Below are 20,189 nucleotides of genomic sequence, written 5' to 3'. Positions count from 1 at the left end.
GATTGAGTGCCTGTATGTGGCAGTCCCAAAAATTGTTCAAACCAGAGGACCGGGTAGGTGGCCCTCCAGAAAAATGGAATAGATTGAGTGCCTGTATGTGGCACTCACAAAAATTGTTTCAAACAGAGGACCGGGTAGGTGGCCCTCCAGAAAAATTAAATGCATGAAGTATAGCAAGAGCCAGTGGGCCCTGTCAAAAAATAGCCATTTTCCTCTGCTTTACTGTACAAAGAGGAGGAGAAGGAGGAAAATGAGGAGGAGGAGGAGGAGTGGATCAATTATTCAGGTTGAGCTTCCTTCACCTGGTGGAGATTGGAAATTCTGAGAAATCCAGCCTTTATTTATTTTAATAAGCGTCAGCCTGTCAGCGCTGTCAGTCGACAGGCGTGTACGCTTATCGGTGATGATGCCACCAGCTGCACTGAAAACCCGCTCGGACAAGACGCTAGCGGCAGGGCAGGCAAGAACCTCCAAGGCGTACAGCGCCAGTTCGTGCCACATGTCCAGCTTTGAAACCCAGTAGTTGTAGGGAGCTGTGTGATCATTTAGGACGATGGTATGGTCAGCTACGTACTCCCTCACCATCTTTCTGTAAAGATCAGCCCTACTCTGCCGAGACTGGGGACAGGTGACAGTGTCTTGCTGGGGTGACATAAAGCTGGCAAAAGCCTTGTAAAGCGTACCCTTGCCAGTGCTGGACAAGCTGCCTGCTCGCCTACTCTCCCTCGCTACTTGTCCCGCAGAACTACGCACTCTGCCGCTAGCGCTGTCAGAAGGGAAATACTGTTTCAGCTTGTGCACCAGGGCCTGCTGGTATTCATGCATTCTCACACTCCTTTCCTCTGCAGGGATGAGAGTGGCAAGATTTTGCTTGTACCGTGGGTCCAGGAGAGTGAACACCCAGTAATCGGTGCTGGAATAAATTCTTTGAACGCGAGGGTCACGGGATAGGCAGCCTAGCATGAAATCTGCCATATGCGCCAGAGTACCAACGCGTAAGAATTCACTCCCCTCACTGGCCTGACTGTCCATTTCCTCCTCCTCCAACTCCTCCAACTCCTCTTCTTCTGCCCATACACACTGAACAGTGAAGGACTCAACAATGGTCCCCTCTTGTGTCTCGCCAACATTCTCCTCCTCTTCCTCCTCATCCTCCTCCACCTCCACCTCCTCCGATATGCGCTGAGAAACAGACCTCAGGGTGCTTTGGCTATCAACAAGGGAATATTCTTCCCCCGTCTCTTGTGACGAGCGCAAAGCTTCCGACTTCATGCTGACCAGAGAGTTTTTCAACAGGCCAAGCAGCGGGATGGTGAGGCTGATGATGGCGGCATCGCCACTGACCATCTGTGTTGACTCCTCAAAGTTACTCAGCACCTGACAGATATCAGACATCCACGTCCACTCCTCATTGTAGACTTGAGGAAGCTGACTGACCTGACTACCAGTTCTGGTGGAAGTTGACATCTGGCAGTCTACAATCGCTCTGGGCTGCTGGTAAACTCTGGATAACATGGTCAGTGTTGAATTCCACCTCGTGGGCACGTCGCACAACAGTCGGTGAGCGGGCAGTTGGAGGCGGCGCTGCGCTGCCCTGAGAGTGGCAGCATCTGGGCTGGACTTCCTGAAATGCGCACAGATGCGGCGCACCTTCGTGAGCAAATCAGACAGATTGGGGTATGTCTTGAGGAAACGCTGCACTATCAGATTTAACACATGGGCCAGGCATGGCACATGTGTCAGTCTGCCGAGTTGCAGAGCCGCCACCAGGTTACGGCCGTTGTCACACACAACCATTCCCGGCTTGAGGTTCAGCGGTGCCAGCCACAGATCAGTCTGCGCCGTGATGCCCTGTAATAGCTCTTGGGCGGTGTGCCTTTTGTCGCCTAGGCTCAGCAGTTTGAGCACCGCCTGCTGTCGCTTAGCGACGGCACTGCTGCTGTGCCTAGAGCTACCGACTGATGGCGCCGTGCCCACGGATGGTAGTTCGGAGGAGGAGGTGGAGGAGGGGTGGGAGGAGGAGGAGGCATAGTAGGCCTGAAACACCTGGACCGAGGTAGGCCCCGCAATCCTCGGCGTCGGCAGTATATGAGCAGCCCCAGGGTCAGTCTCGGTCCCAGCCTCCACCAAGTTAACCCAATGTGCCGTCAGCGATATATAGTGGCCCTGCCCGGCAGCACTCGTCCACGTGTCCGTGGTCATGTGGACCTTGTCAGAAACGGCGTTGGTCAGGGCACGGATGATGTTGTCTGACACGTGCTGGTGCAGGGCTGGGACGGCACATCGGGAAAAGTAGTGGCGGCTGGGGACCGAATACCGAGGGGCGGCCGCCGCCATGAGGTTGCGAAAGGCCTCGGTCTCTACTAGCCTATAGGGCAGCATCTCCAGGCTAAGCAATCTGGAGATGTGCACATTAAGGGCTTGGGCGTGCGGGTGGGTTGCACTATATTTGCGTTTCCGCTCCAGCGTCTGGGGTATGGAGAGCTGAACGCTGGTGGATGCTGTGGAGGATCGTGGAGGCGACGATGGGGTTTTTGGGCCAGGGTCCTGGGCAGGGGGCTGACTAGCAGCTGACACAGGGGAAGGAGCAGTGGTGTGCACGGCCGGAGGTGAACGGGCTTGTTGCCACTGAGTGGGGTGCTTAGCATTCATATGCCTGCGCATACTGGTGGTAGTTAAGCTAGTAGTGGTGGAACCCCTGCTGAGCCTGGTTTGGCAAATGTTGCACACCACAGTCCGTCGGTCATCCGGTGTTTCCTTAAAGAACCTCCACACTTCTGAAGATCTAGCCCTCGCCGCAAGAGCCCTCACCACGGGAGCTTCACTAGTTGACAGTGGCGCTGATGCACCAGCTCTGGCCCTGCCTCTCCGTCTGGCCCCACCACTGCCTCTTCCAACCTGTTCAGGTCGAGGACTCTCCTCCGTCTCAGAAGCACTGTGTTCACCCGGCCTCTCAACCCAGCTTGGGTCTGTCACCTCATCATCCTCCGATCCCTCAGTCTGCTCCCCCCTCGGACTTCCTGCCCTGACAACAACTTCCCCACTGTCTGACAACCGTGTCTCCTCATCGTCGGACACCTCTTTACACACTTCCACTACGTCAAGAAGGTCATCATCACCCACAGACTGTGACTGGTGGAAAACCTGGGCATCGGAAAATTGCTCAGCAGCAACCGGACAAGTGGTTTGTGACTGTGGGAAGGGTCCAGAAAACAGTTCCTCAGAGTATGCCGGTTCAAATGGCAAATTTTCCTGGGAGGGGGCAGACTGGGGGGGAGGAGGCTGAGGTGCAGGAGCTGGAGGAGTGGGGATTTCGGTGACATGGGTGGACTGCGTGGAAGACTGACTGGTGGTGGACAAATTGCTCGAAGCATTGTCAGCAATCCACGACATCACCTGTTCGCACTGTTCTGGCCTCAACAGTGCTCTACCACGAGTCCCAGTAACTTCAGACATGAACCTAGGGAGTGTAGCTCTGCGGCGTTCCCCTGCTCCCTCATCAGCAGGTGGTGTCTCACCCCGCCCAGGACCACGGCCTCTGACCCCTGCAGTAGTTGGACGCCCACGTCCCCGCCCTCGTCCTCTACCCCTAGCCCTGGGGTTAAACATTTTTAAAATGAGAGTTATAACTTTTTTTTTTTTTTTACTTTTTTTTGTTTTTTTTTGTGTTTTTTTGTGTTTTTTGTTTTTTTTTGTGTTTTTTGTTTTTTTTTGAGTTTTTAGAACCAAACAATCCTATCCTATTGCTATGGCTATTTTCTAGCCAAGTATCAAAGGAAGCACACTACTATGCCAGATGAGATGACACTGAGTTAGTGCCTAATAGAAATCCAACCCCTACTGAATTTTCCCACTTCAGCCTTTGCTATGGATATGTGCGCCACTAAGCGCAGAACACAGCGGTCGCAAGTCTCACTACAAATTGCTCAGAATTGGCAAGTACATGCACTGCAGAAACTACAGCCACCAGCAGATCAACCAGAAATCAAATATATAGAACGCTACTGTAGGCTTCAAGAAGCTATTTGTATTCTCCTATGGCTATTTTCTAGCCAAGTATCAAAGGAAGCACACTACTATGCCAGATGAGATGACACTGAGTTAGTGCCTAATAGAAATCCAACCCCTACTGAATTTTCCCACTTCAGCCTTTGCTATGGATATGTGCGCCACTAAGCGCAGAACACAGCGGTCGCAAGTCTCACTACAAATTGCTCAGAATTGGCAAGTACATGCACTGCAGAAACTACAGCCACCAGCAGATCAACCAGAAATCAAATATATAGAACGCTACTGTAGGCTTCAAGAAGCTGTTTGTATTCTCCTATGGCTATTTTCTAGCCAAGTATCAAAGGAAGCACACTACTATGCCAGATGAGATGACACTGAGTTATTGCCTAATAGAAATCCAACCCCTACTGAATTTTCCCACTTCAGCCTTTGCTATGGATATGTGCGCCACTAAGCGCAGAACACAGCGGTCGCAAGTCTCACTACAAATTGCTCAGAATTGGCAAGTACATGCACTGCAGAAACTAAAGCCACCAGCAGATCAACCAGAAATCAAATATATAGAACGCTACTGTAGGCTTCAAGAAGCTGTTTGTATTCTCCTATGGCTATTTTCTAGCCAAGTATCAAAGGAAGCACACTACTATGCCAGATGAGATGACACTGAGTTAGTGCCTAATAGAAATCCAACCCCTACTGAATTTTCCCACTTCAGCCTTTGCTATGGATATGTGCGCCACTAAGCGCAGAACACAGCGGTCGCAAGTCTCACTACAAATTGCTCAGAATTGGCAAGTACATGCACTGCAGAAACTAAAGCCACCAGCAGATCAACCAGAAATCAAATATATAGAACGCTACTGTAGGCTTCAAGAAGCTGTTTGTATTCTCCTATGGCTATTTTCTAGCCAAGTATCAAAGGAAGCACACTACTATGCCAGATGAGATGACACTGAGTTATTGCCTAATAGAAATCCAACCCCTACTGAATTTTCCCACTTCGGTCTTTGCTATGGATATGTGCGCCACTAAGCGCAGAACACAGCGGTCGCAAGTCTCACTACAAATTGCTCAGAATTGGCAAGTACATGCACTGCAGAAACTAAAGCCACCAGCAGATCAACCAGAAATCAAATATATAGAACGCTACTGTAGGCTTCAAGAAGCTGTTTGTATTCTCCTATGGCTATTTTCTAGCCAAGTATCAAAGGAAGCACACTACTATGCCAGATGAGATGACACTGAGTTAGTGCCTAATAGAAATCCAACCCCTACTGAATTTTCCCACTTCAGCCTTTGCTATGGATATGTGCGCCACTAAGCGCAGAACACAGCGGTCGCAAGTCTCACTACAAATTGCTCAGAATTGGCAAGTACATGCAGTGCAGAAACTAAAGCCACCAGCAGATCAACCAGAAATCAAATATATAGAACGCTACTGTAGGCTTCAAGAAGCTGTTTGTATTCTCCTATGGCTATTTTCTAGCCAAGTATCAAAGGAAGCACACTACTATGCCAGATGAGATGACACTGAGTTATTGCCTAATAGAAATCCAACCCCTACTGAATTTTCCCACTTCGGTCTTTGCTATGGATATGTGTGCCACTAAGAGCTAAACACAACGGTAGCAAGTCCCCCTGCTAATTCCTCACAAAATGGTAAAAGATGCAAATTAAAATAAAAAAAGTAGAACGTTATTGTAGCCCTAAGAAGGGCTGTTGGGTTCTTTGAGAATCACTCCTGCCTAACAGTAAGCTAATAGAACACCCTAACGCTTTCCCTGACCAGCAGCAGCTCTCTCCCTAGCGGCATCCAGAGACAGAATGATCCGAGCAGCGCGGCCAGCGGCTAGTCTATCCCAGGGTCACCTGATCTGGCCAGCCAACCACTGCTATCGACGTGTAAGGGTACCACGTCATGCTGGGTGGAGTGCAGAGTCTCCTGGCTTGTGATTGGCTCTGTTTCTGGCCGCCAAAAAGCAAAACGGCGGGAGCTGCCATTTTCTCGAGCGGGCGAAGTATTCGTCCGAGTAACGAGCAGTTTCGAGTACCCTAATGCTCGACCGAGCATCAAGCTCGGACGAGCATGTTCGCTCATCTCTAATAAGGATTATTCCACTTTTGTATTTTTTTTGCAAAAAAAGATTTGTAATTGCACCATAATACCCTAGAAGTTTTAGAAGTAGAAGGTCTCACAGAGAAATCAAAATCTTGGATAAAGCACTACTTTATGTGGGGTCACATTTAATATAAACTTGGCTTAAAAGGTCATTTTTTGTTTTTAATTAAGCAGCGGGCACAATTTCTGTAGCTACCCATATAGTATGACTGAAAAGACTAAGCACCTGCTATTATGAATGAAGACTGATGCAAGAAGCAAAAAAACTTTCCTCCAAGGAAGTCAATCTCCTCACCCGAGATCCCTCCAGGCACCAGGTGTCACATAGTGGAAGATTGGTGACTGTTTATTGTTCATCCTATTATTTGCATTTTATTATTGGGTTCTTTACTTTTTGGAAGTGACTGTTGGATTGCCAACAATAAAATGATGAGATGTTTGCTCTGCACTGATGTGACCTCTTCCAGAGAACATCAGACACGTGTTCACATATGAACAGTGTTATAGAGGACATACGTGTCATATAGAGGACTACGTGTCCTTATTCGGTGTCTAACCTCTTGTGCAGTTTATTTAGTGACACAATTATCTAAAGTTTGAATATCATTTGTAAAATTTAGAGTCTATTTAATGTCTTAAGTTAGGCTTGGGGCTTACATTCCATGCAAAACGGATTTTGGGGTGCAGATGTGTCTTTTTCTTAAACGTAGCATTTTGTTAGTACGGTATAGTTAAAAGTTGAAGCCAATCACAAAGCTGTGCATTCAGTGCCAACGCACTATATACCATTTCTTTTTTTAATTCAGTGTTTTATTCAAACAAGACCTTTCAATATGAGCATTTGAAAAATAATACAAGTAGGTACATTGCACCTCTGACAGTGTGTATCTATCTAGATTCAGACAAGATCACATTTATTTATATGTTGTCTTGCTTTGCTAATGTTACACCATGAAAACCTTTTTCTTTAAATCATTTTGCATCTCCCTTTTAAAGATGTAACATTTTTATCTTTATACCAATGGAGCCCACTGACGTTCTCTTGTGTTCTCTAAGCCTAACACGCAGGGATCACCTAAAAAAGTATTTTGATTTTAATTTTAGTTACAGGTAATGGTATAATAACTTTAAAATGTCATTTTTTACCAAAAGACCTCATACATTTGCAACATCCCCCACCGGGGCCTAGCCTTTTTCTTGGGGCCTGGAGACAGCCTGGGCCCGCAGTACCTGAGTGGCTGGCGGTTGCGGCCGAAGCACGCTTGTGTCACGGTGCTTGGTATGGGGAACCGGAGGGCTGTCCTCCAGCCTGGCAGGTCTCCAGCAGGGTGGTGTTGGCAAGAAATGATGAGGGAGAGGCTGCTATAGCGGATCTCCCTGGGGCAACCCTTTGGTGTCTAGAGTATGAGTCTCTGTGTGGTGGACAGGGTGCCCGTGATGGTGACAGCCGGAGTAGCAGGGACCAGACGGAGGCAGAGGTTGAACAGAAACACTTACAGTTCTTTATTGGAACCGACAGGAACACCAGCAACGTGCCTTTAACAGAATGGTGGAGTACTGAGATGCAGGTGGAGGAAGCCACAGGAGGTAGATCGCCAGCCTGGATGCAGAGGGCAGGCTGGGAGGTAGCTGTGTCCTAATAGGAAGCTTCAGCTTTCTCCTGGGTGCTTCAGGTATCACCCTTAAAGGTAGGATGATACCCCTTTCCTCACTAACTAGCTATTAGCTTCACTCTTCAGGCAGGGGCTAGGCTCACCTGCTCTTGGTCTGGTGTGCTGACTGCACAGACTCCTCTGAGTCTCTAATCTGAGAGAGTGAACTCTCTCCTCACACTGCACTCTCTTCTGAGAGAGGACTAACTTCTTCTGGAAGTTTCCAGGGATCTTGTTACTCCCCTGGTCAGGTGGTGGCTACTCCTCCAATTACATCTCAGCTCACAGCTCAGCTCACAGAGACAAAGTATAACACCTGTGATTGGCTGACACATATGACATCACATAAAGCAATTAACTCCTGCCTTACCAGGCAGGATCTACCACTGCAGAGTTCATCTGTGTTATGTAGTGACATGCTGTGAGGCTAATCAGACCCTACACAGGCTGCAAGCTACATGGTGGGACGTATTCGCAACCACTTCTCTGCCTTGCAGTGGCGAGGGTGTTGCATACCCCCGGGGCAATTGAAAGAGCCGCCCTCGGCTCGACTACGGATTGGGGCACAGAGGTAGATAAGGGCACTTCTGGGAAGTGCAGGCTATCGGATATGTAGGGACAAACCGCCCATGGCCCTGGAGACAGGCACCTGGGTTGGTGTCGGACTAAAACAACGACATGTAAATGTGAAGTATGACAGTTGGTCGCTAACGCCATTAAACCGAACTGTCCAGTAGGAAAGGTGTGGTGTCATGTCCTGTAATCCACTCCTTGCACCAGGGCCTGTATATTTGTTATATAAACACTTCTTCCCTAGCGACAAATATATAGTGTGTATATGCATTACATTGGCATATGTGACACAATTAAACATTATACAAATGTATAAGTACCTGCCGACTGACATTCTTACCCTTGTATGAGTGGCATCCAGGTGCTATCTCTGTAACACCCCCGATCCCCTAAGGACCCACAGTTTACGGACTACCCCCACGTGCAAACCTCGGTTTGAGGGATAAGATAGCGGTCAGGGTTTTACATAGAGACGGTCCGACACAGCCACACTACAATCTGAAAAGCCTATAAAAGATTAGTGCAAACTACTGGCATAAATTGACAGTATGCAAACATTTTGGTAAATTCTCATTGGCTTAGGAGCCCAATGGGTACACATCTTAAAACGTTACAAACGTTACAGAGGTAGGCTACTCAGGGTAGCAAGATAAAATGTCTCTTTACCTGAAAAGGAAAAGGCATAAAAGTGCAGGCAGAATGTCCATACCTAAAAGGAAGGCATTAAGTGCAATATAAAAATAAGTCAATGAAGTAGCAACTTTTCCTTGGAGTTGGCAAAAGTCTCACAGAAGGTCTTTAATAGCAAAGTCCATCTTCTGGGTACAGCCCTTGATGTGGGGAAAAGTGCAATAAAGATGCAAAGGGTCTCCTCTTTGTGTAGAGGGACAGAGTCCTTTGTAGGAATCTTCTGCTGTGGCAGAGGAAGGGGTGCTATCATAGCACATGACAGTAGGCAGTTCAAGGAGAGTCTCTTGACTGAGATAAATAAGGGTGAGAGTCTCAGGAAAGTCTCTGGCTCTATAGGGTTAGCGGAAATAATATTTACATATGTACACAGTATTCACAGTACCTGAAGTGGGCTACAGCCCATCAGGGGTTACTCAGTATCTTCTTCGGTGGTAAGTACTTCGGTGTCAGAAAAGCGTACCTGCCTCCTCCTTCTGTGTGACACCAGCTGGTACTCCTGCAGGTACGCAGGAGCTTTACCTTTTGTCTCCCTTTGAGACCTCCGAAGTTCCGGCTGGGAGAAGATAACAACCTCCTCATCGTCCTCCTCTGAGTCAGGCGCTGGAGTCGGAGTCTCAGCTGCCTCTGATGCTTCAGGGGTTGCAGACTCTGGAGCCGGATCATCCTCCACAGGCAGCAGTATTGGAGACTGCGGTGGGGATGATGGTCTCTCTGGGGTACCTCTTACTGGAGTGGAAACAACAAAACAGAGTTGAGGCACAGTCACAAGTTCTAAGAAACTGGGGGTAGGTGAACACAAGGAGGTCTGTAAGTTGGGGGTCGAGGTGAGAGGTGTGGACATAGGGGCAAAAGGACGAAGACATCTCTTCAGCAGGTTCCTATGTACCCGGAGTGGTGGACGGTCTCCTCTTGAAATCTCGTAGACTTCAGGGGAGAGATTGTCCCTAACTAGGTATGGCTCACGCTCCCAACGCCCATCTAGCTTACTGCTAGGATGGTTGTTGCGCAGCCACACTCGATCTCCTGGGGCAAAAGGCTCAGCACAGGCATTACGATCGAAGTCCCTTTTTTGTTTCTCCCGGGCCTCTTCCAACCGCAGATCCACAACTTCTCTGGCATCCGCCAGGCGCCTCTGGTGTTCGTGAACCCAGTCAGTCTGGGGGAGTAAAGACTGGGAATCAGGGGACTCCATTTCCCAGGTCATATCCGCAGGGAGATGGCCGTGCCTCCCGAACATCAGATAATACGGGGTGTATCCTGTGGAGTAATGAGTGGTATTGGTGTACAGGTACACTAATTCGGGCAACAGTTTTGGCCAGTCAGCCCTTTTTGCAGGGGTCAGAGTCCTCAGCATATTGATTAGAGTCTGATTCATCTTTTCACAAAGCCCGTTGCCTTGGGGATGATAGGCTGTGGTCCTCAGCTTTTTACAGCCATATAGAGTGCACAGCTCCTGGAAGACTTGGGACTCAAATGCTGTTCCTTGGTCCGTAAGGATCTGGTCCGGACAGCCATAGGGGAGGATGAAGCTCTTCCACAGGGCCGCTGCGGTGGTCCTTGCAGACAGGTCTCTGACAGGTACTGCAACCACAAATTTGGTACAGTGGTCGATGATCGTGAGAGCATAACTGTGACCGGATCTGCTGGGCTCCAACTTCACATGATCCAATGCCAGGATCTCTAAGGGCCGTTGGCTCACAATGGGATGTAGAGGGGCCCTTTGATTGTGTCGCTCTCCTCGAGCGATGGCGCAGGCTGGGCATTCTCGACACCAGGCTTCGATGTCGGGCTTCATGTTGACCCAGTAGAAGCGCTTTCGGAGGGTGGCTTCAGTCTTCTGAGCGCCAAAGTGTCCGGACTGGTCATGGTACATATCCAGTACTATCTTGGCGTCCCTCCTGGGAATCACAATCTGGTACAGCCGGTCATAAGTGATAGGATCCAGAGTTCTTCTCTTTAGCAGACCCTGATGCATGTTCAGAGTCTTTCTCTGACGCCACAATTGAGACAGTTCTCCATCAGCTCTTCTGCGGCGGATTCTTTCAGGCACTCGCCCACTAGAGAGATAGTCCATTACTTCTCCTATGGCGCGGCTATCAGCCTGAAGACTTATCCAGAGGTCCTTTTCCGCAGGGGGCTCTGACTCTTCTTGGGGAGTAGCTGGCGCTGCCTCTGACGGTAAGGAGTAAACTCTCTGGGCATCTTGACGCACAAACCGGGCATAGAACGCTGGCATCTCAACATCTTCCCACTGAGCATCCGTGGAGGGTCCCTCCCACTGGTCAGGGAGACGGGACAGAGCGTCGGCGTTGTCATTGGTCTTACCAGCCCGGTACTTGATGGTAAAGTTGAAGTTGGCAAGTCTGGAGGCCCACCGTTGTTCCAGTGCTCCAAGACGAGCGGTGTTCAGATGCGCCAAGGGATTATTGTCTGTGAAGACAGTGAAGAAGGATGCAGCCAGGTAGTCCTTGAACTTTTCGGTCACAGCCCAGACTAACGCCAGAAACTCCAACTTGAAGGAACTGTAGTTCTGGTCGTTTTGCTCCGGTTCTCGGAGGGAACGGCTGGCGTAGGCTATGACCCTTTCAGTTCCGTTTTGGAGCTGGGATAGTACAGCCCCTAGGCCTTGCTTGCTGGCATCAGTGTATAGGGTGAAAGGCAGACTGTAGTCTGGATATCCCAACACCGGAGGCTCAGTCAACCGTTGCTTGAGCATCTGGAAGGCAGCTTCTCGTTCGGCTGTCCACTCAATGGATACTCGGGAACGTTGGCTCTCTTTTGGCAGGCCCCTTAGAAGTTCTTGCAGGGGAGCCGCCAGCTGGGCAAACTTCGGGATGAAACGCCTGTAATAACTGGCAAATTCCAGGAAGCTTTTGATGTCCCGTATGGTTGATGGGGTAGGCCAGTCGTGGACAGCTGCAATCTTCTCTGGATCTGGCTCAATTCCATGAGCGCTCACCACATGTCCCAGGTACTTGACGCTAGGTTGTAGCAGGTGGCACTTGGATGGCTTGACCTTCAACCCATGTTGGGTCAGGATTTGGAAGACTTCAGCCAGATGGTGGAGGTGGTCTTCATAAGTCTTGGAGTAGATGATGATGTCGTCCAAATATAGCAGGACGGTCTCGAAGTTGCGATGACCCAAACATCTCTCCATCAGCCGTTGAAATGTGCCTGGGGCGTTGCATAGCCCGAACGGCATGCTGTTGAACTCGAACAGGCCCATTGGGGTGGTGAAAGCCGTCTTCTCTCTGTCTTCCGGTGCCATGGCCACTTGCCAGTAGCCACTGGTCAGGTCCAGGGTAGAGAAGTAGGCAGCTGACCCTAGGGCTGCGAGGGATTCCTCGATTCGAGGCAGAGGATAGGCATCCTTGTGGGTGATATTGTTGATCTTCCTATAGTCAACACAGAATCGAAGGGTTCCATCCTTCTTTTTCACAAGGACCAGCAGGGCAGCCCATGGGCTGTGACTCTCCCGGATAACGTTGGCTGTCTTCATCTCTTGTACCAGCTTTTTCACCTCTTGGTAGCGGGCTGGAGGTATGGGCCGGTATCGTTCCTTGATAGGAGGATGAGAGCCAGTAGGGATGGTATGCTGGATTAGGGTAGTCTGCCCAAAATCCAGTGGGTGTTTGCTGAAGGCCTGGTGGTGCTTCATAACGACATCCAGGACACCTTGTACTTGGTCTGCAGGAGTAAAATCGTCGTCTCCAATATTGAGCTCAAGCCACCAGGATTGCTCGGCAGGCTCACCTTCAGCACTTTGCTTCAGTTCCAACTGTTGGGAGGCAGACAGAGAGGTTTCCACCAAGTCTTCAGGATGGACGCTGAAGAGAGTGGCTACGGCTTGGTACTTTCTCAGATCCACTGGGGAGTCTCCCACATTTAGTAGTCGAATGGGTACTTGTCCTCGGGATACCGTGACTAGGCTCCTGGCGGCTAGAATGGGCAGGTCTTCATCAGCTGGTAGAGGTTCTACTATCGCCTGGTAGTCTTGACCTTGGACGCCCATGCAGGCTCGACACCATACTAACGTCTCAGTCCCAGGTTGAAGGCGAACAGGTTGGGGATCCTTGATCCGGGCTCTGCAGATTTCACCATTAGGGCCAGAAAACTTCTGTTGCGCCACTAGAACCTGCATAGTCTCCTGAATTACCTTCCGGGAACCGTTGGGCACTGTTGGCAGGGAGTCGTGGAGAGCCTTCAGCACTTCAGGGTAGCAGTTGCGGAGGACATTGGTACCCAGTACCAGGGAGAAGTTACCGTTTTCGGGCACTCTCGTCACCACTACGCCCTGTCTGGTTAACTCAGTGTCTCCAATGGTTAGCGTGAGCTCCCAGTAGCCGCGGATGGGAACGGGTTCTCCGTTCGTAGCAAAAATGTTCAAGTAAGCCTTGGGAGGCTGGACTAAGGATGCTCCTCCTCGGCATTTCTCGAAGGCAGCACTCCGGAGGGTGGTCACTTGAGAGCCGGTATCAATTAAGGCCGGTAGGGTAACTCCGTTGATGGTTACATGAACCATGGGGCGAGTCCCCACGAACCTGGGCATCCAGTTGGCATCTCGGGGACTTACATGTTCTTCCCTTGGAGGTCGTCCCTTAGCTCCAAGGGTTTGTCGTTTAACTGACAACATCCATCCTCTTCATGCCCATATTTACGGCAGTAGCTGCACCGCTGGCGGGGTTCCTTCTGACTCCAGGTGCTTAACGACTTCGCACGTGATTCGAGGCGCTATCATTCTGACACTGTTCTCGGGGCCAAGACTTGACTTCCCGGAGAGCGGGTCCTTTCAACTGCCCGGTTAGGATGCCCACTTTCTGTTCCTCTGTGAACGGGTACAGGGCAAAGGTGGCTAACAACTTGTCTCTGAATTCAGGGAGACTGTGTGATTCTCCCTCGTAGTGGGGTAACCAGGGGGCCCCCGGATAGTAGGGCATAGTCAGAGGCATCATGGTGGGGGTCCCAGGGACCCTGGCTGTAGCAGGGCTGAAAGGACTCTCTGGAGGACTTAACATGCTCCGGTACCCTGAGGAGGGACCAGGGGACGGGACTTGCTCCAGTCCCGTATCTTCGTCCTGGGCGGACATGACTGGCCTAGCTGAGGGAAGCCTGTAGGGTTACACAATGTCCGTTGCTATGGGCGATGGCTAGAATGGAACGTGGGCACTTTAAGACACAGTCACTATTCCCTGGGAGGTGAGCCAATAACCTAGCATCGGAAACAATCTCTACCCCCCTTTAACTTCCCCAGCGGTACTCACTCAGGATCAGCCGCGGTGCACGAAGGTCTCCGTTCCCGATGTCCGGCAGGCAGCAGGGGCACGGTGATGCTCAGCGGTGTTCTCCTCCAGTCGCAGGACACGTGCGCCGGAACTCCGGATGAGGCGCACTCTGCAGGCCGGCTCCAGGCGCGGCCTGCACCGAAATCCAAGATGGCCGATTAACCCTCTTCGTTGCCGGCCGCACACGCTCCAGCTCCTCCTCCACGGTGCTTCGCGCCACTCGCGCAGGGGGTGGAGCCTAGTGACGACTCTGGCGAGGATTTGGCGGGATGGAAATACTTGCTGCGCCACACGCCTCTGAGGTAAAATGCTTCAGGCGCAGCAGCGCCGGATGTAGCAGAGCTGACAAAGTTCTTTGCAGGGTTTAACCTCTTGAGTGCTGGAGCGGAGCTCGACAGCACGTGGCAGCAGTAATACAGTTCAATGTGAAACACACAAAGTCACTTGGGCCTATACCCGAATGGCAGCAGGGTTAGGCAGTACAATAGTTTCTTAATAAAGTACAGTCTTTAGTGCCAGGATAAGGCACAGAAGTATATATCCTGTGATCGTGACGCCACTTGCAACATCCCCCACCGGGGCCTAGCCTTTTTCTTGGGGCCTGGAGACAGCCTGGGCCCGCAGTACCTGAGTGGCTGGCGGTTGCGGCCTAAGCACGCTTGTGTCACGGTGCTTGGTATGGGGAACCGGAGGGCTGTCCTCCAGCCTGGCAGGTCTCCAGCAGGGTGGTGTTGGCAAGAAATGATGAGGGAGAGGCTGCTATAGCGGATCTCCCTGGGGCAACCCTTTGGTGTCTAGAGTATGAGTCTCTGTGTGGTGGACAGGGTGCCCGTGATGGTGACAGCCGGAGTAGCAGGGACCAGACGGAGGCAGAGGTTGAACAGAAACACTTACAGTTCTTTATTGGAACCGACAGGAACATCAGCAACGTGCCTTTAACAGAATGGTGGAGTACTGAGATGCAGGTGGAGGAAGCCACAGGAGGTAGATCGCCAGCCTGGATGCAGAGGGCAGGCTGGGAGGTAGCTGTGTCCTAATAGGAAGCTTCAGCTTTCTCCTGGGTGCTTCAGGTATCACCCTTAAAGGTAGGATGATACCCCTTTCCTCACTAACTAGCTATTAGCTTCACTCTTCAGGCAGGGGCTAGGCTCACCTGCTCTTGGTCTGGTGTGCTGACTGCACAGACTCCTCTGAGTCTCTAATCTGAGAGAGTGAACTCTCTCCTCACACTGCACTCTCTTCTGAGAGAGGACTAACTTCTTCTGGAAGTTCCCAGGGATCTTGTTACTCCCCTGGTCAGGTGGTGGCTACTCCTCCAATTACATCTCAGCTCACAGCGACGCCCTACTTAGAGACAAGAAGAGTTATGCCATCCTTTCAGCAGACCCAACAGAACGTTACCTCAAGGAACTAAGGGACATCTTGAACCTAGCACTTGATAAGAAACTTATCTCCAAAGATGAGTTTTCATTTCTCCTTCCCAAAAACCCCAGGATCGCAACATTCTATGGGTTACCCAAAATCCATAAGGGCACATCTCCCCTTAAGGGCCGACCCATAGTTTCAGGGGTCCAATCCTTGTGTGACCACCTAGGGGTTTATATTGACAAAATTTTGGCCCTGTTTGTCACTGCACTCCCCTCCTATACCCGCGATACCACTGACCTTCTAAGGAGAATTGATGGCCTTAATATTTCTCCTCACTGTCTTCTCACCAGTATTGATGTAGAAGCATTGTACACCTCAATTCCGCACGAACTTGGCCTCAAGGCCGTCAAATTCTTTTTGGACGGCAGGGGGACACAGTTCCAGATGCATAATGAGTTTGTTTTACAATTACTTGAGTTCTCGTTGACGCATAATTTCTTCATCTTTAATAGTCGTTTGTTCCACCAGCTCAGGGGCACAGCTATGGGGAGCGCTTGCGCCCCCAGCTATGCCAACTTGTTCCTGGGCTGGTGGGAACACACATGCGTATTTAACGACGACGCTCAGGCACGCGGCATTGGGTTCGCTAGCCTTTGGGCTAGGTACATTGATGACGTCTTTATCATCTGGGAAGGGAGTAGGGAGGCATTCGTAGAATTGGTACAGGACCTTAATCACAATAATATAGGCCTGTGCTTTACATATGAAATTCACCCCTCCTGTCTCCCCTTTCTTGACGTCCAAATTATGAAAGCAGCATCAGGCGACCTACAGACCACAATCTTCCGTAAGCCCACTGCCACAAACTCCCTTTTGCGCTGGGAATCTCATCATCCCCCAGCTCTTAAAAGGGGTATCCCATTTGGGCAATACCTGAGGATCCGTAGGAACTGCTCAACTCCACACGAATTTAAACACCAAGCCAATGACTTAAGGACCCGCTTCCGCAACTGCGGATATCCTGACTACATTCTGCGCCAAGCCTATCAACGGGCACTCACCACAAACCGTGCCAGTCTCCTGGTCCATAAGGTCAAACCCCAGGAGGACTCCATTATCCGTCTGATAGGCACCTATGATAGCGCCTCGAATCACGTCAGGGAGGTGCTATCAAAACATTGGCACATCCTCAGGATGGACCCTGATCTTACCTCCCACTTACCCGATACCCCGAGTATCACATTTAGACGCGGTCGGAATATCAGGGACAGGTTAGTCCACAGCCACTACACTCGGCCAGCTGCCCCTACATCTTGGCTTAGCAGGGAGATCAAAGGATGTTTTCGGTGCAGTGGCTGCATAGCCTGCAACGTAATTCAAAGTGCACGTAGCTTTACCAGCAATGTGACAGGCGTTTCCTACAACATCCGTAGGTTCATCAACTGCCACTCTAGAGGTGTCATCTACCGGGCAACATGCATATGCGGGAAGGAATATATCGGTAAAACCTTCAGGGAATTCCGTCGTCGAATAGGCGACCACCTGGGGGACATCAGACACGGGAGAGATAAACCCCTTTCGAGACACATGATGGAAGTACACCACGGTGACACCAAGGGACTCACCTTCATTGGAATTGACCTAGTGGACCCTCCACCTAGAGGCAGGGACTGGGATCGTATCCTTCTGCAGAAGGAGACCCAATGGATTTACCGCCTTAAAACTATGTCCCCCTCGGGCTTAAACGAGCAACTCAGCTTTGCCTGCTTTATTTGATCCACCTTGGTCCACATCAATAATTGTACCCATCCCATTACGATCTCCAAAAAAGATCTACCCATACTAGCACTATCTCCCAATGGGTTACACATGCTGACTTATGGTTGTGCCAGTCTCACTCTATGTGACTATTATTCTTTGATTTTGATTCTAAATATGTTCTCAATTGTATCTTTTTAAATCCTGTTTTACAAGACACCTGTACACTAAGTCCTCTCTGCAGCCAATTTCTGGCCTTATAAGGGTCACCTACCTGTGCCCCTTACTGCCCGCTTATATTCCTGGACTCCTATCTCGGGGAGATGATGCGCAGGAATTGACGCATCCTGGGGTGGCGGTGCGCTCAATTGGGCGCACGCCGCGACGTACTGCGCCAGTTTCGTCGCGGTTTTCCCCTGCGCCCGTACTGCGCATGTCCGCTCTGGGCGCCATCTTTCTGTAGCCCAAACTAGGCACACAGATCCCGCCCCTTAGGGGCGTGGTTATGACGCTTCCTCTCAATAAAAGGCCGGGCCTCTCACTCACCAGTGCTCCATTATGCCTCATGTGTTCCACTGACATCTTGGGCACCACGCCGGACGCTAAGCGCAGCATCTGGCGTTTCTAAGTCCAGGCACCTATGGTCCATGCCAACCATTCTTTGGAACGGACCCTCTTGATCCGGCCACTGCCCTAATTTATCTCAAGGTAAGATTGATCTCACTACAGACTTCACTTGTCTGTTTGCAACCACCACTAGTTTTGTTTACATTGTTTACATTTGTTTACATTGTCTACTATTGTTTACAATTATGGATCATCTTTCCCTAAAAGTTCCTGATGCACTCTGTTCACAGATTATTTAACACCATTTTGCTGTCTTCAGCCGAGACATCTATATAGGCTTTTGAAGCAGGTTATTCTGGTAAGATAATACTTATATTTATATATGCTTTAGCATGCAGGTTTGCAGTCTCACTGTGGAAGGTTATTACAAGCTTCTCCTTTGTGACTCTCTCCACCAGGTCTCCTTTTGCCCCTGATGAGCCCAATTGAAGAGGCGAAACATGACATGTAGGGTTCTCAAGACCAGATGTGACCCTGCAGCTACACATTTTTTACCTGCCTATTGCCATTAATACCCACCATTTTCACAATAGAGGACACATCTATCTTTCCCCTCTAGATAGGTCGGGTACTTGTTGCATCACAAGAGACTCTTTTCTGGACACCTCCTTCCCACCCTCCTCCCCCCTCCCCTGTATTAGGGTCAGAGGGCCGTTGGTAGGGATAGGCTCCAGACGGGGCGGCAGCCATCTAGGGCTGCGGCTCCGTGGCGAGGTTCGAAGGGTTGGACAGGGACCACTCATCTTTAATACTAGGGTCTTATAGGGTACCCCGCACTCTACACCCTGGAGTGCCCCCCCCCCACCCCTTCTTACCATTGTCTCATTCTCTCGGAGTTTCCGCACCACACATCTTCTTTAAGCATCGATACATTATCACAGACGGTATCTTTTCTGCATGACATTCGGCATCCCGCAATGGGATAACCTCTGCAGAACCACATATACCCAGAAAATTGTGAGTGCCACTCTGCATCATCGGTGCCTACACCCATTATACGGCATCATCCTCACGAACACTGGTAACTGACACATCTATTTTTGTATTTAATATTTTTAAGGATATTTTGCATTAAAAGCTAAGTTTTATATTGGTCCTCCACTTTCCTTGTACTCAGCTCACAGCTCAGCTCACAGAGACAAAGTATAACACCTGTGATTGGCTGACAAATATGACATCACATAAAGCAATTAACTCCTGCCTTACCAGGCAGGATCTACCACTGCAGAGTTCATCTGTGTTATGTAGTGACATGCTGTGAGGCTAATCAGACCCTACACAGGCTGCAAGCTACATGGTGGGACGTATTCGCAACCACTCCTCTGCCTTGCAGTGGCGAGGGTGTTGCACATTCCAGATATACTCAAGTATAAGCTGACCTGAGTATAAGACAAGGTACCTAATTTTAACTCAAAAAACTGGGAAAAGATATTGACTAGAGTATAGGCCTTAGGTGGGAAATGCATTAGTCACAGCCTCCACCCAGTATATAGCCAACCAGCACATGCCACCCAGTATATAGCCAGACAGCCCCTGCCCCCTAGTATATAGCCAGCAGCACATGCCCCCTAGTATATAGCCAGCAGCCCATGCTGCCTAGGAAATAGCCAGGCAGCCCCTTCCCCCAGTATATAACCAGTAGCCCATGTTCCCCAACCTATAGCCAGCAGCCCATGTCCCCCAGTATATAGCCAGCAGCCCCCTTGTATAGCCAGCAGCACCCTAGTATGTAGCCAGTCCCTGCCCCTTAGTATATAGCCAGCAGCCCCCTTGTATGTAGCCAGCCCAAGCCCCCTTATATATACCCATTAGCCCCCTAGTATATAAATAGTAGCCACTTAGTATATAAACAGCCCCTGCCCCCTGGGTATATAGCCATCAGCTCTCAAAATATATCCAGCAGCCCCCTTGTATATAGCCAGCAGCCCCATAGTATATAACTAGTGCAAGCCCCCTAGTATATACCCAGCAGCCTCCTATTATAGCAGCCAGCCTCTGCCCCTAGTATATAACCAGCACATGCCCCCCAGTGTATAGCTAGACAGCCCCTGCCCCCTAGTATATTGCCAGCAGCACATGCTCCCTAGTATATAGCCAGTCCCTGCCCCC

General features: G+C 50.2%; 2 long non-coding RNA genes across 2 annotated transcripts in view; one reads left to right on the top strand and one right to left on the bottom strand.

The window, feature by feature from the left end:
- The window catches only part of LOC140103580 (uncharacterized), a 148,618-nt gene that overhangs the window by 87,109 nt on the left and 41,320 nt on the right, over nt 1–20,189 (bottom strand). The gene's annotated exons all lie outside the window — the stretch shown is intronic.
- LOC140104791 (uncharacterized) lies at nt 18,017–18,660 on the top strand. Its single transcript, XR_011850411.1, has 3 exons — nt 18,017–18,161; nt 18,311–18,378; nt 18,479–18,660. It is a non-coding gene; the product is annotated as an uncharacterized lncRNA (long non-coding RNA).

This window comes from Engystomops pustulosus, chromosome 10, assembly GCF_040894005.1.
Source record: "Engystomops pustulosus chromosome 10, aEngPut4.maternal, whole genome shotgun sequence".
NCBI classification, from domain to species: domain Eukaryota; kingdom Metazoa; phylum Chordata; class Amphibia; order Anura; family Leptodactylidae; genus Engystomops; species Engystomops pustulosus.
This window is presented reverse-complemented; position numbering and strand designations above follow the sequence as displayed.